This window comes from Oncorhynchus masou, unplaced genomic scaffold (genome assembly GCF_036934945.1).
Source record: "Oncorhynchus masou masou isolate Uvic2021 unplaced genomic scaffold, UVic_Omas_1.1 unplaced_scaffold_1089, whole genome shotgun sequence".
Lineage (NCBI taxonomy): Eukaryota > Metazoa > Chordata > Actinopteri > Salmoniformes > Salmonidae > Oncorhynchus > Oncorhynchus masou.
The window spans coordinates 136,782-157,290 of NW_027000607.1; the positions used below are offsets into that span (position 1 = coordinate 136,782).

The window sequence follows — 20,509 nt, forward strand, 5'->3', positions numbered from 1 at the left end:
AGCATGTGATAACATGTAAAAGAAACATGTGACAACATGAAACTACACATTTGAAAACATGATCTCATGTGAAATAAATGTGACAACATGGGGATGTAAAATTTCATACCATAAAACTGTGACAACTTTTAAAAGTTTTTCCCGTTAAAGTGCAAGTTAGATTTTCAAGTGACAGTTTTTGACATGTGAAAATGCAATTCCACATGTGAAATGCTCATTTAATTTTCACGTGAAAATTGAAATGAGTGAAAACATGTTATTCTCTTCATGTGATTTTTTTGTTGTTGTAAGAGAAGTAATGAAATGGAGGTTTTAAGTTAGTGGTATGCTGTTCAGCTAAAATGGTGTACAAATCTTGTATCATTGACAATATGATTACATTTGGCAGATCACGTAGTAGTGACTTTTCAATATGACCCCACCTGGGTATGCTGATGTTTCTGCTGCACCACAAAGTCTGTAACCTTCTCAGAAGCCCCATCAGATTCAGTAGCTATAAAACATCTCTGCACTTAGCAAAAGAGTGCCATCTGCACTGCTATTTTAGTTATCAGTTAATCTGACTATTCTCTCATCATTGATTCTATTTACTTATTTCAGCAATTAGATATTTTTTGTATGGTTGTCTAATGTTATTATGTTTAAACGTTACTCCTGAATCACTATGATAAATCAAATAGTTTTTCTTCATACAATGCTGAGATTTACTTTGAAGTCCAAAGTGTCGGAAGTGAACTCAGTGTACAGGTGAACTCAGTTCATACAGCCATGGTGGCATAGCAGGAGAATCAGAATACCGGGAACTAAGAAGTTCTGAGTTCAAATCCCAGGTGAGAACATGTTGACTAATAATGACTGTATAAATATACATACACAATGTAATCATATACGTCACATTTGTAAGTTGAAAACACTGTGGCTATTTCAGGATGTTCCAGGGACATCCTAATGACACATTTTTTGCTTGCAGTGCATTATGTGAACATTTTAATTCACATGTGAAGGTTAATGTGAAATATCATCACTTATGAAGTGTTCCAAAACCACATGATTTCACATGTGAAAGGTTATGTGATCACTTGTGGAAATCCACATGGCGATGAAAATGCCCTCCTACATACCACTTACCTTTTACACAGAAAAATGGTTGGATGGAAACGTGGTAACTATCTGCAAACCTGCATGGTGACATTCTTTCCACACCTCTTCTTTGGCTGCATTTACACAGGCAGTCCAATTCGGATATTTAGCTGCTTATTGGTCTTTTGACCAATCAGATCAGCTCTTTTGACAATAATTGGGCAAAAGATCAGAATTTGGCTGCCTGTGTAATCTTCTTTCTCTCCAATTGTCATGTCACACATAACAAAGGCATGGTTTTCTATAGTCAAATTCTAATTCCTGTCAACGCGCCATGCAACAAGAACGAACTGGAAAAGTGGCATATCTGTTCATTTGAAACTCTAGATGATGGCCTTGTGAAGTATCTTATGACATTTTTAGCTAACCACATTGGAACATTCTTATCTTTAAGGACATGGATGTCCTGGCAATAAATCAGCTCATCTCCGGGTGACTTCAGTCACAGTAAAATGCTATGGTAAGTGACGCTGGGCAAATACCTAACGTCAAGTCAGATAGTTTCACAGTCAGTCATTGAACTAATAAAAAAACTAGACACAGGCAATGCTGCATATCAATGCAAAAGCCTGCAGGCAAAAAATGTTAATGCTTTGAATTGTTCACATTTTACAATTGTATTATACATATAAAGTTGGTTCAGCCATGTGAAAAGAATAACACATACATACTAGAAAAGTACATTTCCTAAAGAATATGTGTGTGCTTGCTAGCTTGTCTGGAAGTATTTATGGTAGTGCTAGTGACTGCAGTAGTAATCGTAGTGACTGGTTACAGTTGAAAAAGTAGCTAGATTGAAAGATTGATTGATTGATTTATTGATTGCCTAAATATGTAAAAGTTGGTTTGGTGTTTCTAGCTTGAGCGGATCAAGAGTTACTGCTATTTTAGATGGGTAATTTATGCAAATGTCAATAGTTGTAATTGATAAAATGTTGACATTTTTTAAAGTTGTTTTAATGTTTGTAGCTGAAATGGTTAAAGAGCGGTAGCTTTTAAAATGTCCACCACTTTGTTCTTATGGCTGGCATTGAATCCATTAAGTGTTATGCAAATTTATGCAAATACATTTATTTATGTGGAGGTTTTATAGAATTGTGTAGTTAGGATAGCCTGAACATTTTAAAGTAGTTCTTGTAGCTTAATTAGCTTAGGAGTAGGACAAGGTTGAATACCTACAAATGTATTACAATTGTTCTCATTCAAGCCCACGTTCATTTATGCCACCCAAAATATGATTCATATTATTACGTAAGAGATCTAGAGTGGTCTTGCCTTCAGCAAGCACACTAATAATAATAAGAGTATGTAACGGCCTAGCTAGGCCACGCGTGGATTTCCGTGAGACTTGCTTGATACGGAGTTGATAAGAGTCATTCTGTAGTCAATGTTACTTACTGTATCAGCACGTGCATAAAGCCTAGGTGTTGTGCAGCTGCTGTAGCAGCAACCTAAAATTAGGTTTGGAGCCTATTTTTCTCGGCTCCACATGCGTAAACACCATACAAAGTGCCTAAACCGTTTTTTGACACGTAAAAAACATATTCACTCAGCTTCATAGTGAAAATGTAATAGAAACATGAATAATAGTAGTAGGTTACATCAACACAATAGTTGTCACGCACTGACCTTAGTTCTCTTTGTTTTCTATATTATTTGGTTAGGTCAGGGTGTGACAAGGGTGGTTTGTGTAGTTTTTGTATTGTCTCTGGGTTTTTGTATGTTTATGGGGTTTTCTGGTCTGTATATATGTCTATGGTGGCCTAGATTGGTTCTCAATCAGAGGCAGCTGTTTATCGTTGTCTCTGATTGGGGACCATATTTAGGTCGCCATATTCCTTGGATAGTTGCCTGTGTCGTTATGTCTATGTATAGTTGCCTGTGTCGACATTTGTTGTGCATAGCGTTTTGTATAGTTTGTTAAGTGTTCTTCCTTCATTTAAAGAAGAATGTATTCCCATCATGCTGTGCCTTGGTCTCCTCTATATGACGGACGTGACAATAGTAGAAGGCTACCTGTATGAAAAATAAAACTGTAGTTTTAGGTGCTTCTACACCTGCATTGCTTGCTGTTTGGGGTTTTAAGCTCGGTTTCTGTACAGCACTTTGTGACATCAGCTGATGTAAGAAGGGCTTTATAAATACATTTGATTGATTGTTGTCTTCCTAGTTCATAACTGGAGGTAGGTTATATGTATAGTAGCAATAGGTGTATTAGAAACATTTAAACATTCAAACCAGCTGATGAACCGAAAGGCAGTTGCAGAGCTGATGGTCTACCTCTATCTTTTGAGGCAGAGGATGCTGTAGAGTAGACCCTCCCCCAACCCTCCTTAGAAGTTATTCTGATTTGACCGACAAAGTTGGCAAAATGGATGCCACCCGTTTGATCATCGAAGTTGAGAAGCACCCTTTGCTGTACGAACCCAGCAACCCCAAATACAAGGACGCTTTGTCCAAAGAAAAAGCATGGAATGCTGTAGTAACCGTCCTCGGAGAACCAGGTATGTTTTGTCAACAAAATCAATTGATGTGCATTTGTTCTGGCCTACAAAGTACAGACAGCTAGCCAGTGGCGGCTGTGATTGGTTGAAACCCAGGGGTGGTGTTCTATTTAGAATGAGCAGCCAGCTCACAAATGAACAAGTGCCCCAGGGAGAATGCAACAAGCATGCAGATGCTATAAGTGAAAAGACATTATCTAACTGGGGATGGCTAACATAATGTCACAAAGCATGATGTGCTAGCAAGTTAACTTTCATTCTGAAATAACTTCCTATTTCCGAGTTAGTCAGATATTAGTTTAGAAAGACTTGAAATTGGCATGGGAGCTAACTAGCTAACAAGCTACCAGCTAGCTATAGCTAGCTATCTGCTTATCAAAGGTAGATAAAGGGTTCAATTGACCCAAAAATCTACCTGTCATGCCCTGATCTGTTTCACCTGTCCTTGTGATTGTCTCCACCCCTTCCAGGTGCCGCTGATTTTCCCCACTGTATTTATCCCTGTGTTTCCTGTGTCTCTGTGCCAGTTCGTCTTGAATGTTTCCAAGTCAACCAGCGTTTTTCCTGTTCTCCTGCTTTTTGCATTTCTCCTTTTTCTAGTCCTCCTGTTTTTGACCCTTGCCTGTTCCTGGACTTTGACCACAAGCCTGTCTGCCACTCTGTACCTCCTGGACTCTGATCTGGTTTTGACCTTTTGCCTGTCCATGACCATTGTCTTGCCTACTGTCTTGCCTACTCCTTTTAGATTAATAAACATTGTAAGACTCCAACCATCTGCCTCCTGTGTCTCACCTTGTGTCATGACACTACCAAACTATTTCACAATGTTTCTCAAAGTTACTATAACAAGCTAATTAATTTGATCATGCTTTGTGATAAACACAGATTTACGCTGTGTAAGTCAACACAACATGTCGCCTGATAAACACCATGGGGAAAACAATACAATTGACCAGCCACAGTCATGCTTTTTTGCCCAACCAGATCTGCGATGAGAAGGTTCTAGCTAGTGTATCCCTCTGTCCTTCCACTCTTGTTGGATGTAGATGTACGGTTGATCAGGCCCCAGGCTTCCATGACTGTTGTGATTATTTACAAGTTAAATACAATTAGCTTTTTGCTTTAGCATCATCTGTACCTGATAGAGCAGATCTAGTCTCAAGCAGAAGTAAGCTGTCTGGTACGAGAGACTCATTGGGAGGAAGACTAGAGCAGACCCGGAGGTTCTGACTGAGTGAACATTTGAGCGCTCCAGGGTGGTCCATTTATTTAGTGCTATAAAATTGTGTGATTTCATTGGGGCAGTTCTCCCTCATATCAAATAGGTGGCAAAACAATCCAAGCAATGTTCGCACGGCCTATGTGCCCACGGAGCTGCTGCTGCTGCTGAGTCAATGAGGGGCAGAGTAGTAAGTGACTGCACCACTTGTTTTGAACAGTATATTTTTTAAACAGGAAAATGTACACATTTGCCACACTTTTATGAAACATTTAAAACATAATCATGAATTATATAATATATATATATATATATATTATATATTATTTTATTTTTTTTACAATTTGTCCAATGAGGGTTCTGCCTCTAACGCCCAAATGGGCAGGCCACCACTGCAGCTAGCCAGCAACTGTTCAATTGTTGATTAATGAATGAGGTTAATGAATTGACTGCAGAAGGTTGTAGAATTTTTACTCAACTTATTTTTGATGTAATGAGAAATATGGTTTTCGTCATATACACACATTGGACCCCAAATCAAGAGATTCCTTGCAGAAGAGATCTAGTACTACTGATTCTGCTTCCACCCACGCATCTGTTTCCCTCTCTGGTGTAGCGTGTAAAATTACTGCACTAACGTCCTGTTCACAGTTTGGGTACGCGCCATCCAGGTGTACAGTAGCTCCTCTGTAAGTGTTAGAGTAGTCTTGTTTTCACCAAGCACACCAATCCTTCAAACCTAATATTACATTGCTTAGGGACATATTAAACAATGTAACTTTAATCTTGTTTTAATAATTCCCATGGAAAAACTAACATATTTGCTCGCTTTATTCATTTCTATTGAAAAACTTACCTGAGCGTTTCATACACTGTCCATGGCACGTCCGAGTTTAGCCATTCCCGCAGTGCGCATTTCCATATCTTTTCCACTTCAGACGCACGCCTTTATCGGCGTGGTGCTGTTAAAGACTTGTATCAAAGCAACGAAATGTTTTGAAGAAGTTGACTATATTACACAACGATCAAGTCAACAAGTCCTCGTCTCAATTCCAAGCGGGAGCAGCACACACTCAATAATCCGTTTTTGCATCTTTGCTGATCTCAAAACGCCCACAATCTAATCATTATTGTTATGTAAACTAAGATACATTTCTTATCAAATCAAAGTATCTTGTTTGATTGAGATGAATGTGTAGTTTACTGTTAGCAAAGTAAAACAGCAAGCTCCAGCTCTGCAGGGTGCAGAATTCATTTGAAGGTGGGAATGCAGTTAATTCATCTGGAGCTTTTCGGCTAGTCCTTTTGGAGAGGGAGGCTGGCTGCTGCGCTGGTATTTATATATCACAATAGCGCGACAACGTCACTATGCTTCTGAGCAGGTCTCTCACCAATAGCTACTGATCCACCATAAAGCCATACATACAGTACTCACCTGTTGCACAAGCTAAGGCAATAGGACTGATGCAACCTGGACTCAGGGTTAGACGTAACATAGTAAAGGACAATCATGGATGTTCAAATAAGAATGATATGTAACATTTGGTATGGTATTTATACATTTGTGGATATCTATCAATTTCGTATGATATGTTATGAATTACAATTCGAATGATATGTTAAGAATTGCAATTCGTACAATATGTTGTGAATTTGCAATGCGTATGATATGTTACGAATTCCAATTTGTTGTTGCTAACGTTAGCTAGGTGGTTAAGGTTAGGGTTAAGGTTAGGCATTAGGTTGAAGTGTTATGGTTAGAGGAAGGGTTAGCTAAGTAGTGCTAAGTAGTTGTAAAGTAGCAAGTAGTTCATTAGTAAGTTGCTAATTACCTAAAGTGCAAAATCCATGATGAGATTCGAACACGCAACCTTCGGGGTGCTAGACATTCGTGTTATATACTTCACTATTCCAAATGTAACATATCATACAAATTGAGTTACTCTGATCTTCGATTACTATGTTACGTCCATTATATGAGACCAAGCTGACTGATGAAATCTTTGCACAGCAGCTGTTTTTAGCATCATGAACTTTATTTACACCTTTCCAAATATCAGTCTTTCCTTTTTTTATTTTAAATCTTTTGTTAAAATGTATATGTTTTTTAATTAGGCTAGGACTATCCAGGATTCTATAAAAAAAATAGATTCTACACTTGGATTGATGTATGGTTCAAGACATTAATTTGAGAGGGAAGATGTTTATATCACTATATTGGCTATATTCCTAATACAGAGTTCATTATCTGAGACTTTCTCCCCATAGGATAAACCCACGGCTGTGATTTCTGGCTTGGAATGCTTTCACGTTGTTTTATGTTGACAGATGAATGGTTGTATGGTTTGGGTGTCGGACACTAATGAACTAAGATCATAGAAAATTGATTCCTCTACCAGCATGGGGTCTTTTCATCTTGTTTGAGACATACAATATTGCATGGACATGTATTCCAGTCATTTCTATTAGCCTGGTCCAAGTTATGTGTGTGTGCTTGTCAAGCCAAACATGTCTGAATACCCTTTAAGCACATACATGGGGTGACAGGTAGTGTTTAGAGCGTTGGACTAGTAAGTGGAAGGATGCTACATTGAATCCTGACATAATTGTTTCCCAAATTACACTTTATTTTCCTGGGAACCCAAAATGATATTTTTTTCCCTGTCACCAACACACCTGATTGAAATTATCAGGCTTGATGATGAGTTGAACCAAGTTAATAAAATGTGTTAGTTCTAGGGCAAAAGCAGAAATATCCACCCCATAGGGTCACACGACCAGGATTGGGAAACACTGACTCATACCCTGCATTAGATGATTGATTATGGCCCTCTATCACACCCTTGTGGACTAAGTAGAGATCATTGTCAGGGTGGTATGTGGGCATTAGCCTGGTGCCAACCCCATTGCTCATTGTCAAGCCAAACGTGTTTGTCATGATAACGAGTGATAAGGAGTTGTCATGACGGAAACAAACAGATTGACACTCATGCTAAATTTGTATGACTTTTTTACACATGAATGTGAGATTATCCTTCCTTTCAAAGATTTTACTTTTATAATTTAAAACACCTGACAGTCACCAACAACAACAGAAAACATACAACACAGGCACAATGTACAACACAACACAATGTACAACACAACAGCAACGATGTCAAGGAACTCCAAAAACATACTAGAAAAAGAAGAAGAAAAATCCAAGCATAGTCACTATGTTCCAACCCATCACTCTTTCTTCCTTTCCTTCCCTCTTCTTCTCTTACGGGCGAGCCAACCCCTCTCAACACTGCATCCTCTCCCATATACCAAACCACGGGGATCCAGATACACAGAAACCTATCAAGTTTCCCCTGGAAGACATACAGAATGTCAGTCCTTCCAGGGGAAATAACCACAACCACAGATGATCCCTCTTGGTATGACCACTACTGACTCTGTTGCAGTAGGGCCTAGACAAGTCACATACAAGTTGAAATCCTTATAAAGCACATGCACCAGTTGTTTCTCAAATTACAAACTCTGGTCCTGTTTTTGCCCTATCACCAACACAACCTTTTATGAAATGATAAAAGGCTTTATGATGAGTTGATTACTTGTTTCAATGTGTTAGTGCTATACTAAAAACAAAAATCTTCCCCCCTTAAGATCCTCATGGCTGGAACCAGGATTGGGAAACACTGACCTACAGCCCCCATCAGTTGATTTATGCTTGTGGCCCCTTGCGGCCAAAGTTTTACTGATTATGTTCATATGTCTGGATTTACTTCAAACCTCTGTGGTGAACCAACAATGGAAATGTCAGGAAGAGTACCATGAAAAACTGGTCAATAATTGACTTAATGGCTGCTTTCACATAGGCCTCCCAATTCTGATCTTATTTTCACTAATTGGTCTTTTGACCAATAAGATCAGCTCTGAAAAAGATCTGAAGTGAAAAGATTTGATGTGACTGGTCAAAAGACCAATTAGTGGAAAAGAGATCAGAATTAGGCTGCCTGTGTAAATGCAGCCATTAAGTGACAATGAGTTGGCATGATAGCACAAACAGACTGGCACTCAGGCACTCATTTTTATGGGCATAGGATATAAATCTGATTATCCTTCTTTTCAAAGATTTTACTTCTATAATATTAATGCATGACAGTCACCAACAACAACAGAAAATATACAACAGAAACGCAAAACACACACAATGCAAAACACAAAACCATAGCACATAAATGTGAGATTATCCTTTCTTTCTAACATTTTACTTTAATACAAAACAACAGCAATTTCAAGGAACTCCAAAACAAAACATAATAGAATGTTCTTTTCCAGCTCCTCCTCCTCCTTTATTCCTTCTCCCTCTTCTTCTTCTCTCAGAGGACTGGGATTGACCTGTACCCTCCATCACTGTTTAAGTATTGCCTATCTATCAATCCCATGTGGCCAAAGTTCTACTGATTATGTTCATATGTCTGGATTTGGCAAGAACAGGACCATGAGAAACCGGTTTATATATTTGACTCATCCCTCAACTTCCTGCCTATACTACTGGGATGTGTTTTTGTGTTTTAACATTGCCTTGTGTTATTGTTTAGTATGCCCTTGGGTTATTTTTATTATATGGAAGACTACACCAAGTGTACAAAACCTTAGGAACGCCTGCTCTTTCCATGACTGGCCAGGTTAAAGAAGGGTTTTTAAGTGAGACATGGATTGTGTACTGTATGTGTGCCATTCAGAGGTTGAATGGACAAGAAAAAACACTGTAGTGTCTTTGAACAGGGTATGGTAGTAGATGCCAGGTGCACCGGTTTCTCAAGAACTGCAACGCTGCTGAGTTTTCACGCTCAACAGTTTCCCGTGTGTATCAAGAACGGTCCACTACCCAAAGGACTTTCAGACAAATTGATAGAACTGTGGGAAACATTGGCGTCAACAAGGGGCAGCATCCCTGTGGAACGCTTTGGACACCTTGTAGAGTCTATGCCCCGATGAATTGAGGCTGTTCTGAGGGTGAAAGGGGGTGTAACTCAATATTAGGAATGTGTTCCAAATGTTTTGTGCACTCAGCGTATATAGGAAACAGAGAGAAAAAGAGAGAAAGTAAGGCTGCATTTAGACGGGCAGCCCAAATCTGGTACATTTGTCATTAATTGGTCTTTTGACCAATCAGATCAACTCTGAGAAAGAGCTGATGTGAAAAGATCTGATGTGATTGGACAAAAGACCAGTTTTGGGCTGCCTGTGCAAACGCAGCCAAATACCAATGCAACGGCCTGGGTCATACACAGCCAAATACCAATGCAATGGCCTGGGTCATACACAGCCAAATACCAATGCAATGGCCTGGGTCATACACAGCCAAATAGCAATGCAATGGCCTGGGTCATACACAGCCAAATACCAATGCAACGGCCTGGGTCATACACAGCCAAATACCAATGCAACGGCCTGGGTCATACACAGCCAAATACCAATGCAACGGCCTGGGTCATACACAGCCAAATACCAATGCAATGGCCTGGGTCCTACACAGCCAAATACCAATGCAACGGCCTGGGTCATACACAGCCAAATACCAATGCAATGGCCTGGGTCATACACAGCCAAATACCAATGCAACGGCCTGGGTCATACACAGCCAAATACCAATGCAATGGCCTGGGTCATACACAGCCAAATACCAATGCAATGGCCTGGGTCATACACAGCCAAATACCAATGCAATGGCCTGGGTCATACACAGCCAAATACCAATGCAATGGCCTGGGTCATACACAGCCAAATACCAATGCAATGGCCTGGGTCAAACACAGCCAAATACCAATGCAATGGCCTGGGTCATACACAGCCAAATACCAATGCAATGTTCTGGGTCATACACAGCCAAATACCAATGCAATCGCCTGGGTCATACACAGCCAAATACCAATGCAATGGCCTGGGTCATACACAGCCAAATAACAATGCAATGGCCTGGGTCAAACACAGCCAACTATATGATGACATGTAAAGTATCCTTTGTAATCCTGTGGCAGCTGCAGTGTTTGACTTTCAACTTTAAAAATATCACAAAGCAGACAGTGAGAGAGAGACAGAGAGAGAGACAGAGAGAGAGAGACAGAGAGAGACAGAGAGAGAGACAGAGAGAGAGACAGAGAGAGAGAGAGAGAGAGAGACAGAGAGAGAGACAGAGAGAGAGAGGGTTAGGGAGAAAGAGAGAGAGACAGAGAGAGAGACAGAGAGACAGAGAGATAGAGAGGGTGAGAGACAGAGAGAGAGACAGAGAGAGAGACAGAGAGAGACAGAGAGAGATAGAGAGAGTGAGAGAGAGGGCGAGAGACAGAGAGAGAGACAGAGAGAGAGACAGAGAGAGAGACAGAGAGAGAGACAGAGAGAGATAGAGAGAGAGGGCGAGAGAGCGAGAAAAACTCACAATCTATTGGGTGCAATCACAGCAGCACGTTTTGTGACCTGTTGCCACAAGAAAAGAGCAACAAGTGAAGAACAAACACCATTGTAAATTCAATGCATATTTATGTTTATTTATTTTCCCTTTTGTACTTTAACTACTAAATAGTTAAATTACACAAGGGAAAATAAATAAACATAAATATAGGTTGTATTTGAAATGGTGTAAATTTTGCACATCATTACAACACTGTATATAGATATAATATGACATTTGAATTATCTTTATTATTTTGGAACTTTTGTGAGTGTAATGTTTAAGGTTAATTTTATTGTTTATTTCACTTTTGTTTATTATCTATTTCACTTGCTTTGGCAATGTAAACATATATTTCCCATGCCAATAAAGCCCCTTATATTGAAATTGAATTGAAACTGAGAGAAAGAGAGAGAGAGAGAGAAAGAGAGAGATAGGGGGCTACCTAGTCAGTTGTACAACTGAATGCCTTCAACTGAAATGGGTCAGAGAGGGAGAGTGAGAGAAAGATAGAGACAGACAGAATTAAAGAAAGAAAGAAAGGAAGATATTGCATTGCAGGGTGGGGCATAATACATGGACATAATACAGTAGGGGCGAGAGAGAGGGAGGAAAGGGGGATGAAGAGGGCTGAGGGAGGGCGAGAGAGAGGGAGGAAAGGGGGATAAAGAGGGCTGAGGGAAGGTGAAAGAGAGGGAGGAAAGGGGGATAAAGAGGGCTGAGGGAGGGCGAGAGAGAGGGAGGAAAGGGGATGAAGAGGGCTGAGGGAGGGCGAGAGAGAGGGAGGAAAGGGGGATGAAGAGGGCTGAGGGAGGGCGAGAGAGAGGGAGGAAAGGGGGATGAAGAGGGCTGAGGGAGGGTGAGAGAGAGGGAGGAAAGGGGGATGAAAGAGGGCTGAGGGTGAGTGAGAGGGAGGAAAGGGGGATGAGGAGGGCTGAGGGAGGGAGAGAGGGAGGGAGGAAAGGGGGATGAAGAGAGCTAAGGGAGAGCGAGAGAGAGGGAGGAAAGGGGGATGAAGAGGGCTGAGGGAGGGTGAAAGAGAGGGAGGAAAGGGGGATGAAAGAGGGCTGAGGGCGAGAGAGAGGGAGGAAAGGGGAATGAAGAGGGCTGAGGGAGGGCGAGAGAGAGGGAGGAAAGGGGGATGAAAGAGGGCTGAGGGTGAGCCTCCAGTAGCCCTGAGACGGGCCGCTAACCACCATGAGATTACCCAGTGACCCGGGGCAGCCTCCAGTAGCCCTGAGACGGGCCGCTAACCACCATGAGATTACCCTGTGACCCGGGGCAGCCTCCAGTAGCCCTGAGACGGGCCGCTAACCACCATGAGATTACCCAGTGACCCGGGGCAGCCTCCTGTAGCCCTGAGACGGGCCGCAAACCCCCATGAGATTACCCAGTGCCCCGGGGCAGCCTCCAGTAGCCCTGAGACGGGCCGCTAACCACCATGAGATTACCCAGTGCCCCGGGGCAGCCTCCAGTAGCCCTGAGACGGGACGCTAACCACCATGAGATTACCCAGTGACCCGGGGCAGCCTCCTGTAGCCCTGAGACGGGCCGCTAACCACCATGAGATTACCCAGTGACCCGGGGCAGCCTCCAGTAGCCCTGAGACGGGCCGCTAACCACCATGAGATTACGCAGTGACCCGGGGCAGCCTCCAGTAGCCCTGAGACGGGCCGCTAACCACCATGAGATTACCCAGTGACCCGGGGCAGCCTCCAGTAGCCCTGAGACGGGCTCGCTCTGGTTCTCTCTCCCTCCCTCTCCCTCGCTCTGACCGTGTCCCAAATACCTGTGTTATAAATAGTAGGCATTTTCAGTATGCACATTTTTTACAATTGGGTTTGCTTTAAATGCCAGGATGTCATACTCATTTCGGTTGTTCATCTAGTAGAATTTGCTGCACACTATTGAAGAAGAGAATGATCTTTCCAGACCCACGGGTTTGACTAAAGCTGATAATCAGATAAGTGGATGCACTGTTCTAAAATGAACTAATGCTGGGAATCAACGTAATTGCCCATTAGATGATGCATTCTCAGTATGTATGAGCCTAGTGTGGTAATATGTGTTGCTTACTTCATTTGTTTTTACTAAACAGTACGTTCTAAATAGTATGTAGTACAATTAGTATACAGTATGTAGTAGGCAGGACAGATTGTGAACACAGTTTTCTCTCTCTCTCTCTCTCTCTCTCTGGGACCTGATTTAGAGCAATAGACAGTTTTCCTGGGTAAGTTGAGGCTGAAGTAACTCCTCTGTGTTGTGTTCGTGGGCAAAGGAAATCTCTTGATATATTTGAAATAAATCTCTTGACGCTCTCTGTGAGAGACACATAGAGAGATAGAGAGAGAGAGACTATTGCCCTAGAGCACACAAAGATTGTCTGGGTCCACTCACCAACCAAGAATGAACAAAATGGGACAAAAACCCAATTGAGAATCAGCATGCAGAATTCAGACAAAATATACTTTGTGTTCAACGCAAAACCCCAAACAATGTATGCAGAGCAGAATGATGACTATACCTGCTAGTTATCAGCATCCAGAAAAGACCTGTTCAACTCTACAACCTCCTAAAAGGAAGCAATGTCCACACATTCCACCACAAAGCCCTCACCTACAGAGAGATGAACCTAGAGTCCCCTCAGCCAGCTGGTTCTGGGGCTCTGTTCACAAACACAAACAGACCCAACCAAACTGTGAGAAGGCAAAAAAATAACTAAACGACACACTGGAAAGAATCAGCCAAACAAATTGGAATGCTATTTGACCCTGAGCAGTGTCTACACAGTGGCAAAATATCTGACCACTGTGACTGACCACAAATTAAGAAAATCATTGACTATGTACAGACTCAGTGAGCATAGCCTTGCTATTGAGAGACGTCGCCATAGGCAGACCTGGCTCTCAAGAGAGACAGGATATGACTCCACTGTCCACAAAATTAGGTGGAAACTGAGCGGTACTTCCTGACCTCCTGCCAATGTATGACCACATTATAGACACATACTTCCCACAGATTTCACAGACCCACAAGGAATTTGAAAACAAATCCAGCGTTGATAAACTCCCACATCTGGCAAAATACCACCATGTGCAATCACAGTGGCAAGATGTGTGGCTTGTTGCCATGGGAAAAGGGCAACAAGTGGAGTACAAACAACATTGTAAATATCACCAATATTTATCTGTTTATAAGTATTGGTGGTATTTGTAGTACTATTTGTACTACTATTCATACTACAACTATTTGCACATTGCTAAAATACTGTACATAACTGATGATATTACACTTGAAATGTCTATCTTTTTTAAACCTTTTTTGACTGCAATGTTCACTGTTAATAGTTTTTTGTTGATGTTGTTAAATTTGTTTCTTCTCAGTTTGAATTCTTGTTTATTTCACTTGCTTTGGCAATGAAATTAAATTGAATTGAAAGAGAGATGGAGATGGAGAAGTGTTCAACAGCATCTGAATTGATGGCTCCCTAGAGACAAGGAGAGGAGAGGGAGGAATGTAAGGAGAGAGGGAGCAAAAAACAAAATAGAGGAAGAGACATAGAGGACAGAGGCAGGGAAGGAGGGGTAGAGCTAAAAACTCCATAAAAAGACAGAGAAATAGCACTATTCTAAAGCCCGTTGGCAGGGTGAGGAAAGACCTCTGGGGTTGATGACTCCTATGACGCATGGCAGGTCGCTTGACTTAGTGTGACGACATTGTCTATGTCCACTCTCTGAACATGCGTCACTCAAAGAGATGAGAGTATGGTGACCTGTCCGAACTTAAAGAAGCTATGAGTTCAATCAACAACGGACCAGTCAATTTGACAACAAGAGATTTGCTGGCCCCAGTCACTTTGACAACAAGCTATTTGCTGGCCCCAGTCAATTTGACAACAAGATATTTGCTGGCCCCAGTCACTTGAACCACAAGAGATTTGCTGGCCCAAGTCAATTTGAAAACAAGAGATTTGCTGGCCCCAGTCAATTTGACAACAAGAGATTTGCTGGCCCCAGTCAATTTGACAACAAGAGATTTGCTGGCTCCAGTCACTTTGACAACAAGCTATTTGCTGGCCCCAGTCAATTTGACAACAAGATATTTGCTGGCCCCAGTCACTTGAACCACAAGAGATTTGCTGGCCCAAGTCAATTTGAAAACAAGAGATTTGCTGGCCCCAGTCAATTTGACAACAAGAGATTTGCTGGCCCCAGTCAATTTGACAACAAGAGATTTGCTGGCTCCAGTCACTTTGACAACAAGCTATTTGCTGGCCCCAGTCAATTTGACAACAAGATATTTGCTGGCCCCAGTCACTTTGACCACAAGAGATTTGCTGGCCCATGTCAATTTGAAAACAAGAGATTTGCTGGCCCCAGTCAATTTGACAACAAGAGATTTGCTGGCCCCAGTCAATTTGACAACAAGATATTTGCTGGCCCCAGTCACTTTGACCACAAGAGATTTGCTGGCCCAAGTCAATTTGACAACAAGAGATTTGCTGGCCCCAGTCAATTTGACAACAAGAGATTTGCTGGCCCCATTCAATTTGACAACAAGAGATTTGCTGGCCCCAGTCAATTTGACAACAAGAGATTTGCTGGCCCCAGTGAATTTGACAACAAGATATTTGCTGGCCCCAGTCACTTTGACCACAAGAGATTTGCTGGCCCCAGTCAATTTGAAAACAAGAGATTTGCTGGCCCCAGTCAATTTGACAACAAGAGATTTGCTGGCCCCAGTCAATTTGACAACAAGAGATTTGCTGGCTCCAGTCAATTTGACCACAAGAGATTTGCTGGCCCCAGTCAATTTGACAACAAGAGATTTGCTGGCTCCAGTCAATTTGACCACAAGAGATTTGCTGGCCCCAGTCAATTTGACAACAAGCGATTTGCTGGCCCCAGTCAATTTGACAACAAGATATTTGCTGGCCCCAGTCAATTTGACAATAGAGACAGTTTGTGTGTTACATTGTTACACGTAGTACCTTTAATCATATCTCTTTATTTTGCTCTTTCCCTCTCGCTCTCTCCCTCTCTCTCCCATTGTTTTCTCTGTCTTCCATTTTTCTCTTTCTATAATGGTTATCTCCCTATCTCTGGGTTTCTTTTTCTTTGCCCTTCTCTCTCTGTCTGTTTCCTTCTCTCTGTCATTCTCCCTCTCTATCTATCTCTGTGTAATATTGCTTCCACAACACCCACTTTCCTCTCCATTCACCAGATGCTGTAAAATAGCAGTTTATCATCTTTGTTTCAAAGTGTGCCACATCACTATCAGCTGTTCTCCCCTAGCCTTCCTCTCTTCATCACAACATTCTGTTCCTGCAATCTGTCCTCTGAGCTCTGTCCTTCCTGGTTCCCCCTGATCAACTGTGTTCTCTCAGCCATGTTGTCTAATCCCAGCCTCGCAAGCCGCCTGGTCTCGTGAACTTACATGGCTTTCCCCTACCCAGCGGTAATCAGTCTGGTAATTACAAGGCTAGTCTAATCCCTCTGTGACCAATAAACACACAGCAGAAACTCAGAACAGATACGATCTTCCAGACCTGGGTTCAAATACTACTTACAATTTTGAGACTATTATATTGCTCCAGTCAAGTTCAATCAAGCACAGCTATAGTATTTGAACGGATTTCAAATAGTATTTTAACCAATGTCTTCTATCTTCGTTGGCTTATGGATGTTCAGTGAAGCCCTCCACTACTAGTCATAACTCTGAAGAATACAGATACAGAAATAATAGTATTCTCCTTTGCTACTGTTGGTGGATTTGATATGGAAAAGTAAGACGCCTATTTGGTGTTCTATTCAATTTCAGACAGTCTGCAAGTTGGAACGCAAGAACGAAAGATAGAACAATAATACATCTCTGTGCTTGTTATTCACAGAAACAGCAGCCAATTGGTTGGAGCACGAAGCAGACCAGTGACGACAATGGACCCACTAGGAAAGGAGACGAGGATAGGAGGACAAGAAGAGGGTTTGGGCAGGGTCAGTGCTGTCCTGGCTCTCTACTCCTCTGGGAAGGGAGTAAATAAAGACAGAAAATGAGTTGCATTCTTTCTGATTGACAAAGCCCTCCTAAACATCCACTGATATGGGTGTCCATATTAGGAATACATGTCCAATGCCAGCGCCTATGGATGAAGATGAAGCTGGGCTGGGTAGCGGTTGTTGGAGATTAGCTGTGAAAAACTCATTGGATAAATTGAATTGCCAGAGAGAATACACAAAGGTGCTATTTACAGTCATGGCCAAATTTTTGAGAATGACACAAATATTAATTTCCACAAAGTTTTCTGCTTCAGTGTCTTTAGATATTGTTGTCAGATGTTGCTACGGAAATGTGAAGTATAATTACAAGCAGTTCATACGTGTCAACGGCTTTAATTGACAATTACATGAAGTGCAAAGAGTCAATATTTGCTGTGTTGACCCTTCTTTTTCAAGACCTCTGCAATCTGCCCTGGCATGCTGTTAATTAACTTCTGGGCCACATCCTGAATGATGGCTGCCCATTCTTGCATAATCAATGCTTGGAGTTTGTCAGAAATTGTGGGGTTTTGTTTGTCCACCCACCTCTTGAGGTTTGACCACAAGTTCTCAATGGGATTAGGTCGGTGGAGTTTCCTTGCCATAGACCCAAAATATCAATGTTTTGTTTTCCGAGCCACTTAGTTATCACTTTTGCCTTATGGCAATGTGCTCAATCATGCTGGAAAAGGCATTGTTCATCACCAAACTGTTCCTGGATTGTTGGGAGAAGTTGCTCTCAGAGGATGTGGTGGTACCATTCTTTATTCATGGCTGTGTTCTTCGGCAAAACTGTGAGTGAGCCCACTCCCTTGGCTGGGAAACAACCACACACATGAATGGTCTCAGGATGCTTTACTGTTGGCATGACACAGGACTGATGGTAGCGCTCACCTTGTCTTCTCCGGACAAGCTTTTTTCCGGATGCCCCAAACAATTGGAAAAGGAGATTCATCAGAGAAAATTACTTTACACCAGTCTTCAGCAGTCCAATCCCTGTACCTTTTACAGAATATCAGTCTGTCCCTGATGTTTTTCCTGGAGAGAAGTGGCTTCTTTGCTGCAAAAGTCTTCGCCTCACTGTGCGTGCAGATGCACTCACACCTGCCTGCTGCCATTCCTGAGCAAGCTCTGTAGTGGTGGTGCTCCGATCCCGCAGCTGAATCAACTTTAGGAGACGATCCTGGCTCTTGCTGGACGTGCCCTGAAGCCTTCTTCACAACAATTGAATCGCTCTTCTTGAAGTTCTTGATGATCTGATAAATGGTTGATTTAGGTGCAATCTTACTGGTAGCAATATCCTTGCCTGTGAAGCCCTTTTGTGCAAAACAATGATGACGGAACATGTTTCCTTGCAGGCAACCATGGTTGACAGAGGAAGAACAATGATTCCAAGCACCACACTCATTTTGAAGCTTCCAATCTGTTGTTCGAACTCAATCAGCATGACGGAGTGATCTCCAGCCTTGTCTTCGTCAACACTCACACCTGTGTTAACGAGAAAATCACTGACTTGATGTCAGCTGGTCCTTTTGTGGCACTGCTGAAATGCAGCGGAAACGTTTTTTTGGGGATTCAGTTCATTTGCATGGCAAAGAGGGACTTTGCAATTAATTGCAATTCATCTGATCACTCTTCATAACATTATGGAGTATATGCAAATTGCCATCATACAAACTGATGCAGCAGACTGTGAAAATGAATATTTGTGTCATTCTCAAAACTTTTGGCCACGACTGTAGAACCTAAAAGAGTTCTTTGGCTGTCCCCATTGCACAACCCTTTGAAGAACCCTTATTGGTTCCAGGTAGAACCCTCTGTGAAGGGTTTCTACATGGAACCCAGAAAGGTTCTACCTGGAACCAAAAAAGGTTCTCCTGTGAAGATAACCGAAGAACCCTTTTGGAACCTTTTTTTCTAAGAGTAGATGAGGATTGTTTTTCTCTAACCTTGCAGGCTTCCATAGTGCTGCACCAACCTCTAAGCTCTATACCCAAAGACAAAGAGCTGACTGATTAAACATGAAGGAAGCAACTGGCGAGGATGTGGCTGTTTTGAAAAAGGAACGCTTTCCTCATAGTCTTTATGTAGCTGGTTGTGGTAGGCTCTGTTGTCTCTGCAGTGTATAGATGTGTCTAGTGGCTCATGCAGACATACAGAATCCAATATGTTCAGACTTTCAGCTACACTCGTGTGAGGCTCGTTTTCCTTACTCTTCCATGGTACATCTTGGGTACTGAAGATCTCCTTTTTCATCACTTATAAGTAATGGTACTACTGTAGTCCTTCAGGCCATATTTCATTGTTTTCATTATGTGGAGTGGTACTTCTCACAAGTTTCCAATTTAAAAGATGGACTTTTCACAGAGTGGAGATTCAATTAGAGAGCCCAGACAAGCCCTTAACAATGAATTAATGAGATAATTACTTTGATTTTACTGGCTGCTTTACAGAGTGTTTTCCTCCTTTCTTGGAGAGACAAATTAATTCATGAATTGATCATTAATTGGTTATTTTAATCAATCAGTCATCATCTGTCATGTAAATTACATTAGCTGTCAGTTAAGCACTATTAGCTATGAACTTAGTCATCTAAATAGTCATCTAAAGGCTTTTTATAAACCCAATTATGGTTAGAATATACACATTATTAAAATATTAATACTGCCTATATTCTCTATTAGAATGTTCTGCACCTTCATCCTTAGACATTTGAGTGACAGCTTTGTAATTGAACCGTAATTAGGATAATCCCTTGAACTATGTGTCCATCGAAAATAACAGGTTTGTTCTTCAGCCTTCAAGGAAAACTATCTAGGAAATAATGATCTATTGTTTTAGAATAATTACTCAATGTGATTATCAGTTACATTTTGAAATGTGTCAGTGGTTTATGTTGATATTGGGTGGGTATGACAGTGGTCTAGCTGGCCACATGACATTTGGTTTGTGGTGCCAAGATTAGTGTGACAGGGGTTACCCAAAAAAAGACTTCTCATTATTAATGAACACTTCAGAAGTAGCAGCGTCAGCTTGGATTTTGGTCCCTTGCCTCCACTTATCTTCCGGCATAATGTGGCATGCATAGAGACAGAGAGGAGAGAGGAAGAGAGGAGGGACACTCACCCGTAGCCCTGGTTGTCCCTGATTGTTATGATACTAACTAAGGTTC

At 41.7% G+C, this 20,509-nt stretch overlaps 1 protein-coding gene across 3 annotated transcripts in view; it reads right to left on the bottom strand.

The window, feature by feature from the left end:
- The window catches only part of LOC135529088 (somatostatin receptor type 5-like), a 35,570-nt gene extending 29,323 nt beyond the window's left edge, over positions 1-6,247 (bottom strand). For all 3 annotated transcript variants that reach the window (XR_010453651.1, XM_064957993.1, XM_064957994.1), the window contains exon 1: positions 5,720-6,247. The gene's annotated coding sequence lies outside the window, so the exon portion shown is untranslated. The remainder of the gene's footprint in view (positions 1-5,719) is intronic.
- Positions 6,248-20,509: the final 14,262 nt, after the last annotated feature.